Source organism: Carassius auratus, unplaced genomic scaffold, assembly GCF_003368295.1.
Source record: "Carassius auratus strain Wakin unplaced genomic scaffold, ASM336829v1 scaf_tig00002086, whole genome shotgun sequence".
Taxonomy (NCBI): domain Eukaryota; kingdom Metazoa; phylum Chordata; class Actinopteri; order Cypriniformes; family Cyprinidae; genus Carassius; species Carassius auratus.
Genome location: NW_020523429.1, coordinates 16,450 through 37,387, shown reverse-complemented (window position 1 = coordinate 37,387; position 20,938 = coordinate 16,450). Strand labels below are relative to the sequence as shown.

Sequence of the window (20,938 nt, the reverse complement as noted above, 5' to 3'; positions counted from 1 at the left end):
GTCACAGGTGACACTCTGGGAACACTAATGTGGACATAACCCACCACAGAGTCTAATTTTCGTAGCCTGAAAAGCAAAGTCAGTCACCGTGTGTAACTCCTGGATCATCTCTGGATTGGGACCCCCCTCATGCAGATATTTCAACACCTTTGCTTGGTAGACCTGCAACTAAGCCATTGCATGCAGGGTGAACACAGCTTGTCCAGAGGCAGTGCAAGCTCTTGTCATGAGGAACAAGGTGAACTGACAAGTCTTAGGTGGTCTTGTCAGGTGTCATCAGTTTTACAGCCAAAGATAAACTGCAATCACTCTCTCCACCAAGAGACCTTTTGTCAGTTCCTTATGAACTTCAGGAAAGAAAGGAACTGTAAGGGAGCATGGCTGAGTGTTGCGCTTGGACCCCTAGAACCAATCATCCAACCGAGTGTGCTCAGGGGAGGTTGGGGGAGTCCACTAAAGCCCAATACTCTCAGCTGTCAAAGCATGGTCGCCATCTCAGTGTCAGCCTCAGACTGAAACAAAGCACCTGGGGATCCTGCTCCAGCTGAATCATCTGCTTCCAATGACTTCACGGATGCTGTGTTTGACAGCTCACTGTCCACACAAGTCCCAAATTAAAAATCATAACGAGAGAATGAGAATGAGCTTTTATCGCCAGGCATTGTTTACACATACAAGGAATTTGTTTTAGTGAGAGAAGCTCCGCAGTGCAACAGAATGACAGTGAAAAGACAGAACACAGATAGAAATAAGAATATAAAAATAGACAAAATATACAATGTACAAAAAAAGCAAAACAAAATATAATATAGACAATTATGATGTACAGGTATGATGTGTGCACATATGAAATGTAAACAAGTATGGCGTTAAATAGGTAGAAAAACAGTGAACAACTTTACAAAATATAATACAAATAATTATGATGTACAGGTATGCTGTGTGCAAATTTGAAATGTAAACAAGTATGGTGTTCAATAGGTTAAGTATATAGTGCTGTGTGTATCAAGATTATTGTTAAGTGTCCATGAGATGGATTGCCTGAGGAAAGAAACTGCTTCTGTGTCTGGCCATTCTGGTGCTCACAGCTCTGTAGTGTCTACTAGGCAACAGTTCAAAGAGGGAGTGTGCTGGATGTCAGTGGTCCAGAGTGATTTTACTGGCCCTTTTGCTCACTCTGGATGAGTACAGTTCTTGGAGACTGGGGAGGGTTGTAACAATGATTCTTTCAGCAGTCCGGACTACCCTCTGTAGTCTTCTTAGGTCAGATTTGGTAGCTGAGCTGAACCAGACAGTTATAGAAGTGCAGAGGACAGATTAAATGATGGCAGCGTAGAACTGTTTAAACAGCTCCTGTGGCAGGTTGAACTTCCTCAGCTGACAAAGGAAGTACAGCCTCTGCGTGGCCTTTTTCACAATGGAGTCAATGTGATTTTTAGACTTTTAGAAAACAATCAAACAAAACATCCCTATGTCCTCATAGAACATTTGAGACTTTGAAGTGATGCTTGAGTGAGCAAAAATATTCCAATTTACAGATGTTTTTCTTTTTCTTCCTATGTCCTTGTATCTTGTCCTTGTATGTTTCTCTCACACACAGTATGTGGAGGGAAGAGGTAAGATGCAAATAAATAAAAAAAAAAAAAAAAAAAAAAAAAAGATGTACAGTTTAAGAAACAGGAATTACCCATGGAGTTAAATTATAGTTAAATGTCAATTAAAACCCAATTACATATGTATGTGCCTGTGGTCTTAAGACACACACACACACACACAATAAATAAATAAATAAATAAATGAATGAATGAATGCATGAATGAATGAATGAATGAATGAATGAATAAATAAATAAATAAATAAATAAATAAATAAATAAATAAGCAAGTAAAAATGAAATGGAATGTCCTACTCGTTATGAAACAGTGTTTATTGAAGTGTTTATTGAATTGTTTATTCCAAAAACAAGCAAAATCAAGCAAAATCACTGGCTTGACTGACTCTATAATTGCTCTGTTTAATATCTTCAGGTCAGAATTTATTATTTATCATGTTAATGGTGCCACAGGATTCATCCGGAATACATCAGCAGGACAGGAACCTAACTTGGCAAGAGCTAACTTTAAAGTCCAAAGACAACACTGTAAGTAATGTGGGACGTAGGGCAATCTGTACTGCTAATGGAGCTGTCAGGCCCAGCCAATGAAACATAAGCCAGTGAAAGGAAACGTTTCACTCTTTAATACCTGTTTGCCTGCCAGTCTTATAAATTGTTGCTTATATATATATATATACAGACACACACACACACACACACACAGTATAATGTCATCTTTGTCCTATACATGGATTTCTGTGCAGAGTCTATCTGTCAGTCAGTGAATTGTTTTCTTTTCAATTCAGACTGATCTTTCTGGATCTGGATCAATCAGGCTTTCCAACATTATACTGTAAATGAGAAAAAAAGAGAGAAAAAAAAAACTATTGTATACATACACATACACACAGAACATATATATATATATATATATATATATATATATATATATATATATATATATATATATATATATATATATATATATATATATATATATTTATATATATTTATTTATTTATTTAGCCAGGAGAAAAGGCGCACAGGGCATGAAAGGTGGAAGAGGAGGTCCAGGTGGAAACTAATGTTTGTTTCTTCTCCTCTTGTGAAGAGACCGGCTACCCTCTTGATAAGCAGCCCTGCATGAGCACCGAGTGACCTATTAGCCGAGCATCGTGTAATCATATCCAGAGACACTTCACCTGCTCAAGTATAGCACCATTTGGAACCCTCCTGGGGTACTTTTTTTTGCCAGTTCTGTTTCTGTGTTCTCATTCACCCTGTGACAAATGGTGGAGAATGTGGGCATGAAAGGTTTGTTTTTGTTATCATCCTAGGAGAACCGCTCTCTCTCCCAGGAAATGGAAGAGATCATTTGTCATCTTACTAAGCTCTTGGCACGCCAGCAGCAGTTCATGGTGCGACTAGCCGCTCAACAAGAATATACTGACTGGGTTGTTGAACAGTTACAGGCCAGCATGGCGGCCAGCATGGCGGCCTGCATGCCCCTCCCATAGGTGGCCAGCAAAGCCCACCAGCATCTCATCCGACTGTCCGACTAGGATGATGTCGAAGTCTACCTCCACACCTTTGAAGTCATCATGACCTGAGAGGGATGGGTGAAAGAGGAATGATCTTATGGTTCCACTGCTGTTAGGACGAGATTGGCCAGGGTTCGAGCAGCTACTTCATAACTCAAAACTGGCCACCCCAAGTCAAGATTGGCAATGGAGGAAGCGCTAGAGACTGCCCACCAGAAGGCCTGTTTTACTAACGTCAGACAGTGCGAGGGAGGGTGAATCAAACACTCCTAATGTTCCTGCTGTATATCTCGATGTGTTTCAGCAGGTCACGGCTTGAGGTTCCTTTAGCCGTGAAAAGTTCAAGGATGACCGCTTGCATAACTGCTGGGAATGAGTATGTTGTGTGGATTAAATAGATCAGTTACCAGGCCCATACCCCCTCCCCTACTTTGTGATCAGGAATGGCCTGCTTTACTGTGCCACCCACAGGTGGGGGCAGGTACCCAAGACCAAGATGGAAATGGTAATGGAGCTGGCTCATGCTCATCCGATGGCCAGGCCCCTCGGAGTGGAAAACAGCATAGATCGCATTTGGGACTGTTTCCATTGGCCGGGATTCCTGCCCCCATTCATGTCCTGGGGAAATAAGAAGTGCTTGCGAGGATCAGGCACTGGAGCAGGCTCTGGGGCTGCAGCCAATACTGGAGTGAGCTCTGGGGCTGGAGCCAACATTGAAGCACCTCTAGGAACCAGAGCCAACCACCTTCTCCTCCTCTGATTCACTTCTAGGCTTGGAGTTGGACTCGACACTGGAGAGAACTCTGGGACTGACAGGCTTGACTCAGGAGCAGCCAGATGACTGGAGAGAGCCGTGGCCGGTTGGCCGGGCATTGGTCTGAACAGCGCACTGGACTTCGGTGTGGATGGCGAACTTGACTTCTGAGCAGTCGGCAGGCTCATCTTTAGCATTGCCAGTGGGCTGGAGAGAGCCACAGCTGGCAGGCATGACAGGCTTAGCAGTATGGTGGTTCTCATACTCTGGGAGAAAAAATGGGTAACCCACTCCCCCCCCCCCCTCCCCAAAATAAAAATAAAACCCCACAGAAACCAAACGAGGAGAAGAAGCTAAGTTTACTATTTTGGTCTGAAATTATGTCATGGTTGCCTTCTGGAGCTAGACGAAGAATGAGGATAAGAGGAATAAACTCAAAAACAACTGTCTTTAATAAGCAATCCAAAGGGGAAACTCACATGAAACGTATTCATATATATATGAATGTATATATATATATATATATATATACATTCATATATATATGTATATAAGTAGCACTGGCACATTTGATTCAATGACTGAAAGAAAGAGAGAGAGAGAGAGAGAGAGAGAGAGAGAGAGAGAGAGAGAGAGAGAGATCATAGCTTTCCTAATGCTACTTGAAAGATAGGACAGAGGTGAAATCAGACTTAGAAACACTCTCTGCCTTTTCAGGTTCATAAAGGTTCATGCAGTCAATCAGAATTTGCTCACTCAGCACTCACATGGCCTTCAACCTAATGGAAAGCAGTACACTCAGTTTATCAAATATAAAATATAAATAATGTGTATGTGTAATTACTTAAATAGATAGTACATCGTATTACTATAACAGCACAGGTCAGCATTTTATGCACAATGACAAAAATGTTTCTGAGAAAGCTATCGCTTTAATTGATCCCACCTTTGGTACTGTCAATAATGAGGCAGAACAACGAGGACAATTGGGACAAAAATCGAGATATTCAGTGAAACAAGGCGATGTCACAGCAAACAGGGATGGGGTGAAAATTTAGTGTGGCCTATGAAATAAAAAAAATAAGCACATCAATGACTGAATTAATTGAATAATACAAATTAAGTATTAACACATTTAAAAAAGTATTATAATTATATTTATGTTTTATATAAAATTGTACCTGTAATAAACTATGAGACCAGGTTGAACATGATTTGGTAACAGTTAATTATGTAACATTTGGCAAAATTACCAAACTGATAAGTTTTTTTTTTTCTGAGAGCAAAGGCGTGACCTGACACAGCAAAAAGAGCACACAGTATAGAAACTCATTCTAGCTAATAAGAAAGGCCAATAATAATAATAATAATAATAATAATGTCACAGCCACTTGGGGGAGGAATGAGGAGACAGTGGATAATACTTTAACTGAGACTTTAATCCAACAAGCAAAGGTTTGCACACACATGAATTTAGGGATGACATTTAACAGCAAACAGGAAACAAGGGGCAAAACTTACTATGAATACACAGACACCAATGGGACATTGGGACCTGGGAGCAAATGAGCTAATAAATCAAACACACCTGGAACACGTATTCACACGATGAGGACAGGAACAAGAAAGACCAAATAATGAAAACAGGAACTAGACTAAAACATAAATGTGACAAATAATAACAATTCTATTTATTTAATAAGAAAATAGTAGAGAATTAGAGTAATTTGCTGGTCAAGTGAATTCACTTATTGTAGAATTGATGAAAGTTATCATGTGTGCTGTAATGTTCAAAGCAGATGTCATAAAAAATGTCAGTAGATCGGGAAGTTTTTTAAAACAAGTGAAACACATACATTTGTATGAACTTACCTTCACGGTATGGAAATACAAACAGAAGGCAGAGGACAACTAGCACAGAATTTTGAAAACATCTTATGCAATTTATGTGATTTGTGAAGGAGTTTTGCATGAGGGTAGCTGGGGGAATCAATTTAACATTTTACGAAACATCCATTTATCAATCACATATATATTTAAATGTCAGCCTTTTATGAAAATTACTTCAACTGTCTGGACTCAAGGAACCAATGCTGAAGATGTGATCCCATTCATTGGCTATAGAAAATAATCATTGGATCACTCACACATATATAACATTACAGTGTATACAACTGATAATATAAATGCAATTGTCACAATACGCTATAAAATACTTAAAAGAGAGTAAAATACTGAATCAGTACAGGACTTGTTCCGGAATCATGACACTAAACATTAATAATGTATGATCTTGCTACAGATCATAAATTTGTTCAAAAAGTTTACATTATGGCCTAAATATACTGCAATTATTATAATGAAAATGAATAATGTTTTGGTGTAAATAGTTAGTTAATTAATGTGGGGTTAGGTTTTTCCCATAAAGGACAAAATGTGTTAAATTTCAAAAAGACAGCTCTGCTGTGTTCACTGGCATTCAGATTCAGCATCAATTTAGCTTGGTTCATTATAAAAAATAAAATAAATAAATAAATAAATAACAAGCAAAAATACCAAGCAAATAACACACACTGTAATAATCTTACCCTCTTTCACCTCTTTCCATCCATATTAATACATGTATCTCTAGTTCACCTTAATTCACTATAATGGGAACAAGTCCCGGAAAGCATAGTTACAACTTACACAGTTCTAGCCATCATGAAATCATATTTTATATCATATATTGTATATTGAAGAGTTGTATTTTGAGGCTTTTTGTTGTTGTTATTGTTGTTTATGTCTTTGAAATAATTTGTGCTTATTATTTTGGATATATATATATATATATATATATATATATATATATATATATATATATATATATATATATATATATATATATATATATATATAAAATATTTACATTTTATATTATTTCTTGTGAAATTCCAATATATTAAGTTACCTGCTTGCCTTCTATTGCCACTCAAATCTTATGTTTAACCAGGGACGTGCACAGACATTTTGAGGGGCAGGGGCTCAAGTGAAATAAAGGGCACTTCTCATAATTACGTATTTTTTTTCTTTTTTTAAAACAAAAAAATATATATATTAACGCAACACTGACTTCCTTTTAAAAAAAAATAATTAAAAAAGTTAATTAATTTTATCTTCCTCAAACTCTAATTTTCAAAATATGTCTACAAAATAATCACAGAAACCATGGTCTCCTTAGTATTCACTAAGTTTATAGAGCAGCAAAGGAAACAATCCCACAATGTGCATGTTTTGAAGACATTTTCTATGCTACTAGTAAAAGGTATATATATAGTATATATTTAGAATAACCAAAATAACTGCATCAAGCAGAGGGGTGTGTTTTACCAATAATTTGTTTATTTTTTTGCACAAGGCACTACATCATTTTAATTATTTTGGTGTTATCAGAACACATAACACTTTTAAATCAACACAGATATTCACTCTAAACTGAAGAGGGTTGTTGCTGCTATTTTGTTAACTTTGCATTATGCTGCCTGCCTGGCCCTGCACTGCAAGCATGAATAAAATTAATTGTTTAAATACTTTTTGTTTCACAAGCAAAATAACTTTTTAGCTTCACACAACTAAGCATCAGAATACTGAATTGCCTTCATGTTTTAATCAAATACATTAATATTATTATTGCTATGCATGTACACATACACAATAACTGATGTTGACTGACAAGGACTTAGTTTCACATTTGAGGGAGGACTGTATCATCACCATCATCAAATAAAACCTTCAAAATCCACATTTAGATGGAGTTTGTTTTAAACCTACTACACTCAATAATTATTCTGTGGCTTAGTAAATATTTAACTTAACTTAATAAAATCTCTGAAAATCTTACTTGATTGTTTGAATTAAACTTACCAAAATAATTGAGTAAAATTTAAATAAAATTAAACAAAAGCCAATTTCATGTATGTATTTGTGGTTGTATGGAATACTATTTTATAAAGGTTTAGAGGAAATAAAAAAAAGTTCATAAATAAAAAGTTAATTTATAAATATAGTTATTTTTAATGTTTAATGTTAACTTATTTCTACTCAGTTTTATTTATTAATGTACAGATGCAGTTACTGAGATTTACTACATTTTTTAGAGTGTAGCCTATCCTCCATCTGTTTGCATCTGTAGATTTCTTCTAGATTCACCAGTTTAGATTTCTATATTTCAGGGGGAAAGACTCTTGATGTAAGTCATTAACTAACTGGGGACGTTCTTATTTTATTAACTTATTTTATTACATGGCTTGGTCGATCTCCAATGTAGAATGCGGTCTGTTATTTCTTGATAACAGACCACTGTGCGGTGTATAACAGACCGTTGCCATAAAAAACAGAGCGTTGTTATGGACTCACAGGATTCTAACCGTAGAGACGGAGCGTACTATTTTCTTTAGAGGAATCAATACAATCGGGTTTAAATCAATAAACTCCCTTTTAATATCTTGTGTCAAATTATTTGTTTATTTGGTAGGTAGCCATGTAAAAAGCAGGAGGATAATGTATAGCGATTATCCCTTACATAGCTCTAGTCTAGTAGGTCATGAGGCATGCAAGCCAGCAAAACACAGGTTAACTAAGTTATATTTTCCTTTGGCTAATCAGCAGTAAATTCGAGCATTATTCGAGGCACTGGTATTTTAATCTTTTGTTCATCACCAGCTCCACTCACCTCAGCACAAGCCAAGAAAAACACTGCTGGGAGGGGCTGCTGCTGCCTGCAGGTGTGTGTCTGTGTATCTGATGTGCGTCGATGTGCGCCGCTGCGCGCAAGGGGAGAAGGGGGGGGGGTGTCATTGAGCGCTTCAGAACTCCTGACCTGATATTTATACTATTCTTCAATAAATATATTTGTTTGACAGGGAAGCTGTGCGCAAACAGGAATATATATTATTTTTTCAAAAAAACAAACAAAAAAAAAGCACCCCAGAAAAAAGGGCACTTTCTCTCCAGGAATAAAAAGGGCAGGTGCTCAAGCCCCCTTTGATGTCTATGTGTGCACGTGCCTGTGTTTAACTGTACAATACTGCATCAATTTTCTGCATATTGCCTGCCATGTGGCCAAACTATGTTTGAAGCTTCTTGAACATGTGCACCAATTATGAGGACAAACAGGATAGAAATGCTTTTAATAGACATAGATCAACTCTGAACCATATGGTGCATTAAGTGGTAGACTATTTGTGAAATAAGTAATTTACCTTATAGTGTTGTCCATGCGTGACACAGTTAGGAACGCAGCCAGGTTAGCTGTGTAAGACGAACACACAATCAATGTGAATAACCACCAACTGCCCATGACTATCCTCAATGCCATAGACCCCACCACTGAGTCTCCACCTGTGACAGATAACACAAAATGCTTAAGATTGTATAAATGTAATGTGAAATGCAAATAAATAAATACATGCAGTTTAAGAAGGGACTTTAATTCCTATTCCTTGTAAAATATATGCTTATAAACATCACCCCATTTTTTTTAACAGTTCTTTTTTTTCATCCTTTCATAAAAGTTTTTACATAATCTGGCTTTATACTCATAAAATGGAGGCGTACCACAACAAATAGAGGAGCAGACATCTAACAAAGAATTAAAAGATTATCATATGGTAATTTCTTCACAGATGTGCATAGTCTATAAAATACAAACACACTTTCCCATTATTAACCCTAGTCATTAGAATAAGTCAGAAATGACACCATTATAAACATGTCATAAGCATAGCTAATTCCTCATTTTTTAAAGATATGAGCAATAAAACAAGTGACTGTTTTAACTGCTGCAAAAGTTTTATTAAGTTTTGTATAATCTGCTGTAAATTTCATATGGTGGCAAGCTACATAAATATGGCATAGAAACAGGCCAGATTTAATAACTAGCTGTTTAAAAAGGTTGGTAGGCACAGTATCCCAGGCATTAATAGAGAGAGCTGGGGATTTAGAGTGTTTTTTTGCTGAGGTTGCTATTTATTCAGTTTTGTCATTTGGATGAGAACCAGCATATATGCCTTATTCAAAGGGACCTTTAAACTGTTTTAGCGCACTTGTCTGTATGCTCGATGCATGTATGCTGGTTTTGAAATTGGAATTCAAATATGCAGTTTAGCACTCCAGTGACACAAAGATAGGCATCTCTGATTAAAAAATGTAGATCACAACAATTGTAATGTAACATGCTCCATAAAACACTATTTACAACTTCTTTTAACCCTTGTGTGGTGTTCATATTTCTATTACTCAGCCAGTGTTTGTGGGTCTGGTCGACCTGCTGCAGTTTTGGGTTTTTAATTCAACACAATCAAATAGTATATGTTAAAATACTAAACAGATGTTTACTTCATCCCAAATACAAGCGATATACACAGTATATATGGTCAAAATTTGTCCTTTACCTTAGTTAGATAACATTTATAAATTAAAGTGCTACAACCTTATGTGGGAGTGGCAGAAGCAGAAACACAAAACTCCCTCTTCTCACACTTAATTTTATTGGATCTAAAGGCACACCTTAAAGGAAAAATGTGCATTTTGTGAATGATTGCATCTTTTAAATGGACACTGATGAAGCAACACATTTTGTGCTAAAAGAAATCATAGAAGTTTGTGAAGAAGAAGAAGTCAAAGAAAAAAGAAGAATTGATTGGTTGATTGCAGTGACGTAACTTTGCTTTGAAAAGTGGTAGGGACACAGCGCAACTCATTTTGCTAGTTTTATTTTTAAATTTTATTTAATAACCTAACTTACTTGGGGACTGTGTTTAGAGTTGGAAAAAAAATAATTTTCGCTTTTCAAATATATATCGATATACCGAACCAAGGGCAGCGCCAGAGAATTTTGAATACAGGTGCTGAGGGGGTGCGTTATGCAAATCGTCCCACATACCGACGTAGATATGTGGGGGTGTGTTAGAACGAGCCGTTTCAAGGGGGCGTGTACGAGTGTTGACTTTTATAAAGAATATCACTTTGGATTTTAGACTTCACAGATCTACTTTATTCACTAATAGCTTGTAACACAAGAGAAAGGGACATGTGAAATCGCATCATATGGCCCCTTTAATATTCAACCCGTTCTTTTTCATCAGTAGTATTATTTAAGCTTTGAATTTTGTGAACGGGAGTTCCTATTTTTATGTTATAAGCCCGGCTTCAGATACCTCTTTGAATTTGTGATCTTTTCAGGTTTTACACTAAAAGATATCTACTTGTCTGTTCTGCTTATATCTATACACCTTATATCTAGACACCAAACTAAAAGATGGATTCATTGTTATTTTGAATTAAAATGACCAATAATAATAAAAAAAGTAAGATTCAATGACAAACTAGCTTTTAATAACAAAGACAAATTATAATGTTACATGAGGTATGGCACAGGCCTACACTACATGTGGTATTAGGCTATATAGCCTAATGACTAATAAATTACAAAACGTTTATCAAACACTGAGGAATCAAATAAAACTAATAATACTTTATTTATTTATTTTTTGCCTCCATAGCTAATGTGAGTAAAATAAAAACTAAAATTGTTGCTGGTGGCAGTGCTTGTATGACCCCCCCCCCCCCCCACACACACACACACACACACAAGAACACCAACATGCTAACCTTCTCTGGTTGAAAAAGTGGTCTTTTACTTTACTTTAGCGAGAAAACCGTCAAAATTCACATCATTTGTGCTGAGCGCAACTTCGCCCTCCTGAAGACATGGCAGGTAAACCAGGCTCTACATTAGAAGGGCGAAGGGCTGTGCAGTTCAAACGACTTGCCATTTGATGTTTCTCATATGCAACAGAAATTTCAGCTTTTATGCGTTGAACAAAGTGTGACCACTCACAAAATTTAGTCGGTCTCAGTCTGGAGAACTGCAATTAATATTAAGTATAACCAAAACAGATTATTATTATTTAATATGAATAATAAAATAAATATAAGGAAAACTCACCCATTCAATTTTCTAATATTTATTTTTGTAGTCCGTGTGAAAATTTGTATCTCTATTAAAGGCACGTCCATGTGGAGATGGCTCAGATGGCTCAGAAAGCACTAGTTTATTAATAAATAATGAAAATGTCTTCTTTTCCCCCGACACTTTCATTATCACTTTTGCCGGTACTTTGAGGCATTTGCTTTATGCGTGAGCTTGAGCACTAAATAGGATATAGGCTAAAAAGCCTGCCTATATTTTAAAGTATGGTTAATATATTATCTTATTAATTAATCAATTAAATATAACATGCGACTACTTGATTATAAAAATCTTTAGTAGAGGGCAACCCTATTTAGCACACGGAAGCACTCCATTTTTTTTAATAAAATGCTATAATGACATTACAAAAGTGTTATGTATGTAATGCTTAAGGAGTCAAATGTTTTTTTTTTTTTTTCTGTTGTTGTTGTTGTTTTTGTTTATCATCCTAATTAGATTACGAAGAATTATTTGTTTATCTTGTTTTGCGTTTTAATACTTGTGCAAGATATTTTTCAGTTACTTTCAAAAAGTGGTAGGGACAATATAGACCCTGGGAAAAAGTGGTAGGGACATGTCGCACCCATCCCAGCCACAAATTAGGCCTATGATTGATTTATTGGTGAACTTTGCAGACAATAATTTTAGAATGACCTGAAGTTATGTCAGGAAATTCTAGACTGGCACTGATTGGTCCTTGACATCTAATCTGCTAGCAAGTACATTGTATACTACATTGTGCAAGCAGATTTGGTTTGGCTGTATCTACACAAAGAGTGGTAATGACTGAATTACTGAAATTACATTTTAATGGTGCCTTGTTGTCACCTGAACTGAAAAAAAGACAAGACAAGACACAAAACGAAAAGTTTCTACAACAGAATTTTACAAAAAATATCTTCTTTTGTGTTCCACGGGTTTGGGATGGGTGAATATATGATAACAGGATTTTTTTTATATTTAGATAATGTATTCTCTGATTATTTGCAAACACAAAAAGTTTTAAGCTGCTAAACAATGCTTACATTAGCAGTTCAGATGCTTGTATGTCTTAGAAGGAGTGATGTATTGACACCCCAATATCAACAGACACCAGCTTTATTCTTGTCATGTTTCTAAGCCCTGAGTCAAATCATCAAATGATCCCCTGGCTGCTCTTAAAAGCATACTAAGCTGATAAGTCGTTTCTGAAGGTGCCTTTGAATGGACGCTTGGGAGAGGAATTCATTTAAGTACCTTGTTGTACAAAGGCTCCATAGACAATCCATATAGCACTACGCAATGAGTTAGCCATGGATGAAGTGTGATGGGCTCCTGGAGGATTCTGGGAGCGGAGCATCTGCATCCGTGTCAGCAGAAAAATCAGTACACCCACCACAGGAATGGCAGCTGCGATACAGGCCCACACAGCCAAATCAAAAGGGGCAAACAAGGAAAAAATGTTGATCTTTTCCTCGGGTTTGCGATGTAGGATCCCTACAGAGTAGTCCATGTAGCGCTTACTGAAGTCCACTACGTTCTCTCGCTCGGGTGTTATAGTTATGGCAGACACTGCCAAATCAGCTCTCTGTAAAGACAAAATTGTATTAAAAATGGTACAATCATTGAGACTTACTCTTTAGGTATTAAGGGCCTTTTTTTCTTGTTTTTCTAAACATCCTTAAAACAAGTAAAATCGTGTAAGATTTTAAGACTGTCCAATCCATCTAAAGTTTATTTTATTTTCTTTTTTTCTTTTTTAAGCCTCATTATATTTGGTTAAATTTATACTGGGGTTATCCTGCACCACTGCTAAAATAAATAAATACAAATTGCCAGTGGGATACAGAAACATGCCATCGTATCTTATTAGTATCTCTTTTCATTTTCAGATAATTTAACGTGCAATGATTTTTATTGTACATAACTGAAAGACAAAAGAAAAGTACTGAATAAGAAAAATATATATTCTCCATATTTCATAAAAACGAGGCAACAAATGCAAACAAAACTCAGAAAAAAAGAAAAAGTCAAAATATCACATCAGCTTTATAGCTACAGTACTGTGTACTTTTGTACAAAGGCTCTTTTTTATCAATTCACCTCTTGCTGTTTTATTTATTTATTTATTTATTATTTAGTTGAACCCAATCTAGCTGAATGAACCCTCCAATACTGTCCAAGCAAAGTGCTGAGTGGTTTGAAAACTGAACGTTACAGTTCATACATCAATAATAACCTCTTAGAGTGCAAGGTACTGGCCAAATGCCACTGCAACCAATCACCGAATTAAAAGTTCACGTCACACAATTATTGTGTTTTCTTGACTGTTCGTTGCTGTAACTCCTAAAATACTCATGACTATTCCCAGAACAAACTAGAACACACAAATCTAAAACAATATATTCTGGTGACCTTTTCAGCAGGGTAATTTGAGAAAATAACAGACAAGTATTAGTTGGGTAACTTTTAATGGCTTTGGACATGTAAATATAATATTTAGAGAACTTGCCTTGTTTATGAGTTCCCCAATCATGCCATTCCAAGAACCATTGGGTAGCTGAGAGCCATATTTGCTATCTGCCACCTGGTAGATATCGTACTTGAATCCTAGGATCTTGGCCAAGGCATCCAGGACATCAATTGAGAACCCTTTATATCTTTTGGGCTGTCCGAGGATGTTCTCTGCCACCATCACAAATGGATCCTCCTTTGAAGAGGAATATTGATTAGCAAAATGAGAATGATAACAATTACACCATGAGGAATAAGCATATTAGAAGCGGAATGTTTCTCCCCCCCATGCCAGAAATATTTATCAGGCAATATGTTATTAAAATACAAAGTCTACTAAAAAAAATAAATAATAATAAAAAATAAAAATAAAAAACAAAATAAAATTAATAATAATTAACATGGTGTAACCGTTTCAACAGTGCTATACTTTTATTTGTGATGGTAGGCATAATAATGTTAGCCAAAATAATGTGTAAGCAAACATGAAAGAGTTTAGGGTGTTTAGAACTTTATGATTGAGGGATGTTCCAATTCTACTGAATTCTGCAGAGTTTGAGGGTTACAGATGCTATGCTCTGATAAGTACAAGAACATCTAGTACTTAAGTACTGGCATTGAAAAACGATTAAATACTTAAATATTTGCATATCAACACCAACAAAACATAAATATTTTAAATGTTACAGTGATAAAACTAAGTATTACCAACAACGTCACGACTTTAATGGTAACCCCTTGCATGCCATTCTCGATGCGGCTCTCCTTTAGACTTCCATTTAGGCCATGGACAGAATCCCATGTAGCTAACTGCAGGAGAAAAAAAAAAGCAAAAAAGACAAAGCAGAAACTGTCAACATTAGCTCTTCTGACTTGGACAGCACAGTACTGTATGGGTTTACCATAAGACATATGTGACATTTATTTTATTTATTTATTTATTTATTTAATTTTTTTTTTTTTGGGGGGGGGGGGTATTATTACTTATTATTAAATTCAAATTAATTATGATTCAGTTTAATACATTAAGATGGGTCACATATCAAAATCAATATACATAATCCACAATGACACTGTAAGCGATTAGTTATCAGTATCAGTGATGCTACATTTAATGAGCTGATTTAAATGACTAATCACATTAATCATTCATTTACTCAAAGAAACAGGTGATAATGAAGTTTAATAACATAATTCAACAGTGAGGCCTAAGCTCATTTCAGTGTGATGAGTGTTTTTCTTTGATGTATTTGCAATAGCTGAAACCACATCAAATTTGTTGTTATATAATGTATACAGAAGTAAAAAAAAAAAAAATAAAAATAAAATGAGAACATTTGCATGCATGTATAAAGTAGCAGGCATATCCCTTTAGGAGGCACAGCATTTTCTCTTCATTACTCTTCCATGAGGACAAGTGCCATCCTGGTTTGGTTCCAGATGGTGGCACTGGATCAAAATACAAAATGCATCTGATGACTGCATACTGCAGCATTACTTGCCTTTGGACCCAAAATCATTTTTAAGCCAATGCTTGGCATCCTTAGCCATAAGGGTTTTCCCTCATTACGGTATGTACACAAACAGCCCTACAGCAGTGGCAGAGGGGAAATCTTGTAATGTTGAAAAATGTAGGAATTTCCTCATTTTCTTACAAAGCAACACTCTGAACAGCCACAAAGTTAAAATAAAGACAAATGGAAGCATCTGTTACTGTGTGTGGTGGTGTTGGTGGGTTGGTGTGTGAAAACTTGCCCTAAATTGAGAAATATACTGCCACAGCAAGAACATTATCTGCGTATTCTGATTTAAATAATGGGATGAAACTCATAGTTGTTACAGATTTTCTCCACTGATTACATTGTAACACATTTTGAAGTCCAACTCATTTAATTTTACACTGTTACATTCTGAAAATGAGAAAATATAAGATTTATTTTTTATGTTTTTAACAGAAGTATATTCAAGTTTTGGAACATGCTACCAATTCATTATATTGCTTCTTGAAACCATGGACAAACACTCAGTCAGAGAGAAATTATTTGCAGATACAGGTGCATCAATGAATTAGAATGTTGTGGAAAAGTTCATTTATTTCATAAACACAAATTGTGAAACTCGTGTATTAAACAAATTCAATGCACACAGACTGAAGTAGTATAAGTCTTTAGTTCTTTTTGAACTAAAAGTTGTGATGATTTTGGCTCAAATTTAACAAAACCCCACCAATTAATTTTCTCAACAAATTAGAATACCTCATAAGACCAATAATAATAATTAAAAAAAAAAAAAAAATTTAGTGAATCGTTGTCACGGTGTCTGGTCTGTGTTTCGCTGGGTGTCCACTAGTGGTCTCAGTTCCCCATAGGCACATCACCGCAGGCACTACAATTCCAGAGATGTATAAAGTACTAAAGTAAAGTAAAGTACTGAAGTAAAGTAAAGTAGACCCATACTTGAGTAAAAGTACAAGTGCTCTATCAAAAAAGTGACTTGAGTAGAAGCTGAAGTGCTCTTTAAGCACCACACTTAAGTAGAAGTACTAAAGTATTCAACATTTTTTGTACTTAAGTATTACAAGTAGTCTATTTTAAAATTTACTACTCAAGTACTGAAAGTAAAAGTAGAAGTATTGTGTTATGTAGCTATTAAAGAAAGTAGTCAAAAGTTTGAACATATTGTTTTTACTATTTCAAATGATTAACCTAAAGGACAATCACAATTCCTTTGACTGTAATTTCTTGTAAACAAAAAAAAAAAAAAAAAACGGTTACTAGGGTTAGTTAGCCCAATTTTCAAAATTATGTCATTAATAACTTACCCTCATGTTGTTTCAAACCCGTAAGATATCAGAGGGTCATTTAGAATTTTTTGAAGCATCGAAAATACATTTTGGTCCAAAAATAGCAAAAAATATGATTTAATTCAGCATTGTCTTCTCTTCCGTGTCTGTAGTAAGACAGTTAAAAACAAAACACTTTGTGATATCCGGTTCGCAAATGAATCATTCGATGTAACCGGATCTTTTTGAAACAGTTCACCAAATCGAACTGAATCGTTTTAAACGGTTCGCGTCTCCAATACGCATTAATCCACAGATAAATGAAGCTGTTAACTTGTTTAATGGGTCTGACACTCCCTCTGAGTTAAAACAAACCAATATCCTGGAGTAATTCATTGACTCAAACAGTACACTGACTGAACTGCTGTGAAGAGAGAACTGAAGATGAACACCGAGCCGAGCCAGATAATGACTCGTTCATGAGTCAAGAACCGTTTCTGTCAGACGCGTCTGATTCGTGAACCGAGGAGCTGATGATACTGCGCATGTGTGATTTAGCGTGAAGCAAACTGACACACAGAGCATCTGAAATGAACTGATTCTTTTGGTGATTGATTCTGAACTAATTCTGAGTTAATGTTATGAGCCCAGGTGCAGTCAATGCCAATGACGCCATTGCGTCGAGCGCAAAAGAATCGGTGAACTGTTTTCTTCAACTGGTTTATTGAATCGAACTGTCAGAAAGAACTAACGTTACTGGTCATCCGGGAACCGATGCAACCGGTTCTTGACTCGTGAACGAGCCATTATCTGGCTCGGCTCGGTGTTCATTTGTCTCTTCACAGCAGTTCAGTCAGCACGCGCAGTCTTCTTAATCGCTTGTTTCGCTCAATGATGTGCCAGCTTCATCAAACCTGCCATGCCATCTACAGTTCTGGCAGTGGTTTGTAATGGAATTATTCGTAACATTTTTATAATTGTAACGAGTAACGATGCAGCACATAAAAAAAATATCGGAGTAAAAGTATTAAACTCAGCGAAAATATGTACTGAAGTAAAAGTGGAAGTAGGAGAAAAAAATAATACTCTAGTAAAGTACAGATACCGCCTTTTAGTACTTAAGGGGGGGGGGGGAATGCTCGTTTTCACTCAATATCCTGTTAATCTTGAGTACCTATAGAGTAGTACTGCATCCTTCATAACTCCAAAAAGTCTTTAGTTTTATTATATTCATAAGAGAAAGATAGTCTGTACCGATTTTTCCCGGAAAAACACGAGCGCCTGGAGGCGTGACGTGTGGGCGGAGCTAAAGAATCACGAGCGCGAGTAGGCTTTTGCGTTGAGCGCGTCTGGAAGCTGTGACAACTGTGAAGGCTGAAACTGAATGAGAGCAGCAGCAGCAACGACTCGCTCCGAGCGGGGCTCGAACCTGGGTCTCCGATGGGAGGGGACGCACTAACAAGGAGGCAGAGATATTTTAAGCAGTTTTAATCACCGCCTGTGGTTCCAACACACAATCGTGACCCTTTTTCGTTGGGATTGTATCATCCTTAAGAAATAAACAATACGCAAATCCGTCGTCAAACTGGGCTTTGTTTCTAAAACAAGCATTTTAGAAATGCAGGGAACAAACACAAACACTTGCACAACTCCGTTGATGCTCTGTAAAAATAAACTCCATCCACTGGTCCCTTAATGCTGTTTTTTCTTTGGTAATCTGTGCAGGGTTGTCTTGCCCTGGCAACCAAAAACACACTCCTTTTGTGACATTTCGCGACACTCTCGCTCTGATCAGTGATTGTCTGTGCACAGCCTCTCTCTGCTCTGCTATATGGGAGCGCGCGCTCTTCCGGCAAACGTGCCCTCAGGACCCATATAAGGAAACTCCGCTCCATCTAACGTCACACAGAGCCATACTCGAAAAAAAACTTTCCGAAACTTGTGACAAACCGGAAGGAGTATTTTTGAAGGAGTAATACTCCTTCAAACGTACAACTTAATTTTTGAAACTTTGTCCATGTTTAGCATGGAAATCCAACTCTTTAACAGTGTAAAAACTCAGTATGCATGAAATAGCATTTCACCCCCCCCCCCCCCCCCCCTTAAGTACATTAGTGAAGTAGTTCTACTTCGTTACTATACATCTCTGTACAATTCCCACAAGGCCTTGTCCCCTCATCACAGTAATTGCACACCTGTTAATTGCACTCAGGTGTCTTCACTTTCCTCGCGTTTCTAGTATTTCGAGATCCTGTTCCTGTTTGTTTGTTTGTTTGTTTGTGTTTTGGACTGATTTTTGGTTTTGACACCCTGCTTGTTTGATTCTGATTTTGGATTACCCATTAAACTCACACTGCTCTTGGATCGCTCGTCTCCTGTGTCCCAGTCGTTATAGAAGGACTCCATCATGTCTAGATCCAGCGGTGTGGGACTTCATATCCATTCCCCAGCCAGTATGAAGAAGCGGAGGGCGAAATTCCTCAAATTAACCACCCTCCATCAAGAGGGGAATGAGGTGGGTGGTTTGGCACAAGTATTCTGGACCCTGGCGATAGGAATGAGATAAAATGATGCCGTCCTGAAAGACCTTTTCAATGACGGTCTGGATAACCCTGTGCCAGAAAGGGAAATGGATAAGTTGGAAGCCTTTGATTTTTGGAGGTTAATTCTGTACCTACAACATCGGTCTCAGTGGGATACCCCAGCCACACCTGTCTCTCGCGGTGGGATGGCCGACTCTAGACTGGGGTCTACAGACAGGAGGACTGCCAGCCCAGCACCACTGCACAATATGGCTGCCAGCCCAGCACCACTGCACAATATGGCTGCCAGCCCAGCACCACAGCACAAGGTGGCCGCAAGCCCAGTGCCACAGCACAAGGTGGCCGCCAGCCCAGCGCAACAGCACAAGTTGGCCACCGGCCCAGCGCCACTGCACAAGATGGCCGGCGGTCCAGAGCCATGGCACAAGATGGCCGCGGGTCCAGCGCCTCTGCACAAGATGACAGCCACAGGTGACCCTCATGAGTCAAGTCAGGTCCCCGGTGACCCTCCAGAGTCGGGTCAGGTTCCCGTTGACCCTCCAGAGTCGGGTCAGGTCACCATTAACACTCCAGAGTCGTGTCAGGTCACCGTTTACACTCCCGAGTCGGGTCAGGTCACTGAATATCTTCATGAGCAAAGTCAAGTCACCAATGATCTTCATAGACAAAGTCAAGTCACCAATGATCTTCATAGACAAAGTCAAGTCACCAGTGTTCTTCATGGGCAAAGTCAAGTCACCGACTATTTTCATGGGCAAAGGCAAGTCACCATTGATCTTCATGAGCAGAGTCAAGTCACCAATGATCTTCATGAGCAAAGTCAAGTCACCAATGATCTTCATGAGAAAAGTCAGTTCACCAATGATCTTCATGAGCAGAGTCAGGTCACCATTGATCTTCCTGAATCCAGTCAAAACACCACGGATCTACCAGTGTCTCTCCACGTCTCTGCTGAACTACCAGAGTCTCTCCACGTCTCTGCTGAACTACCAGAAGAGCCTCTCCACGACTCTGCTGAACTACCAGAGCTAACCAGACTTGCTCTCCTGTGTCATCGTTCCCACTGTGGTGGTCTTAGGCGTCACCCTGGTGGGCTCCTGTCCTGACTGCATGGCTGTGGTGGTCTTCTGCGCCGCCCTGGTGGGCTTCTGTCTCAACCACATGGCTGTGGTGGTCTTCTGCGCCGCCCTGGTGGGCTTCTGTCCTGACTGCACGGCTCC

The 20,938-nt window shown here is 37.6% G+C and overlaps 1 pseudogene; it reads right to left on the bottom strand.

The window, feature by feature from the left end:
- The window catches only part of LOC113069660 (glutamate receptor ionotropic, delta-1-like), a 33,459-nt pseudogene extending 13,875 nt beyond the window's left edge, over positions 1-19,584 (bottom strand).
- Between the last annotated feature and the right edge of the window lie 1,354 nt (positions 19,585-20,938).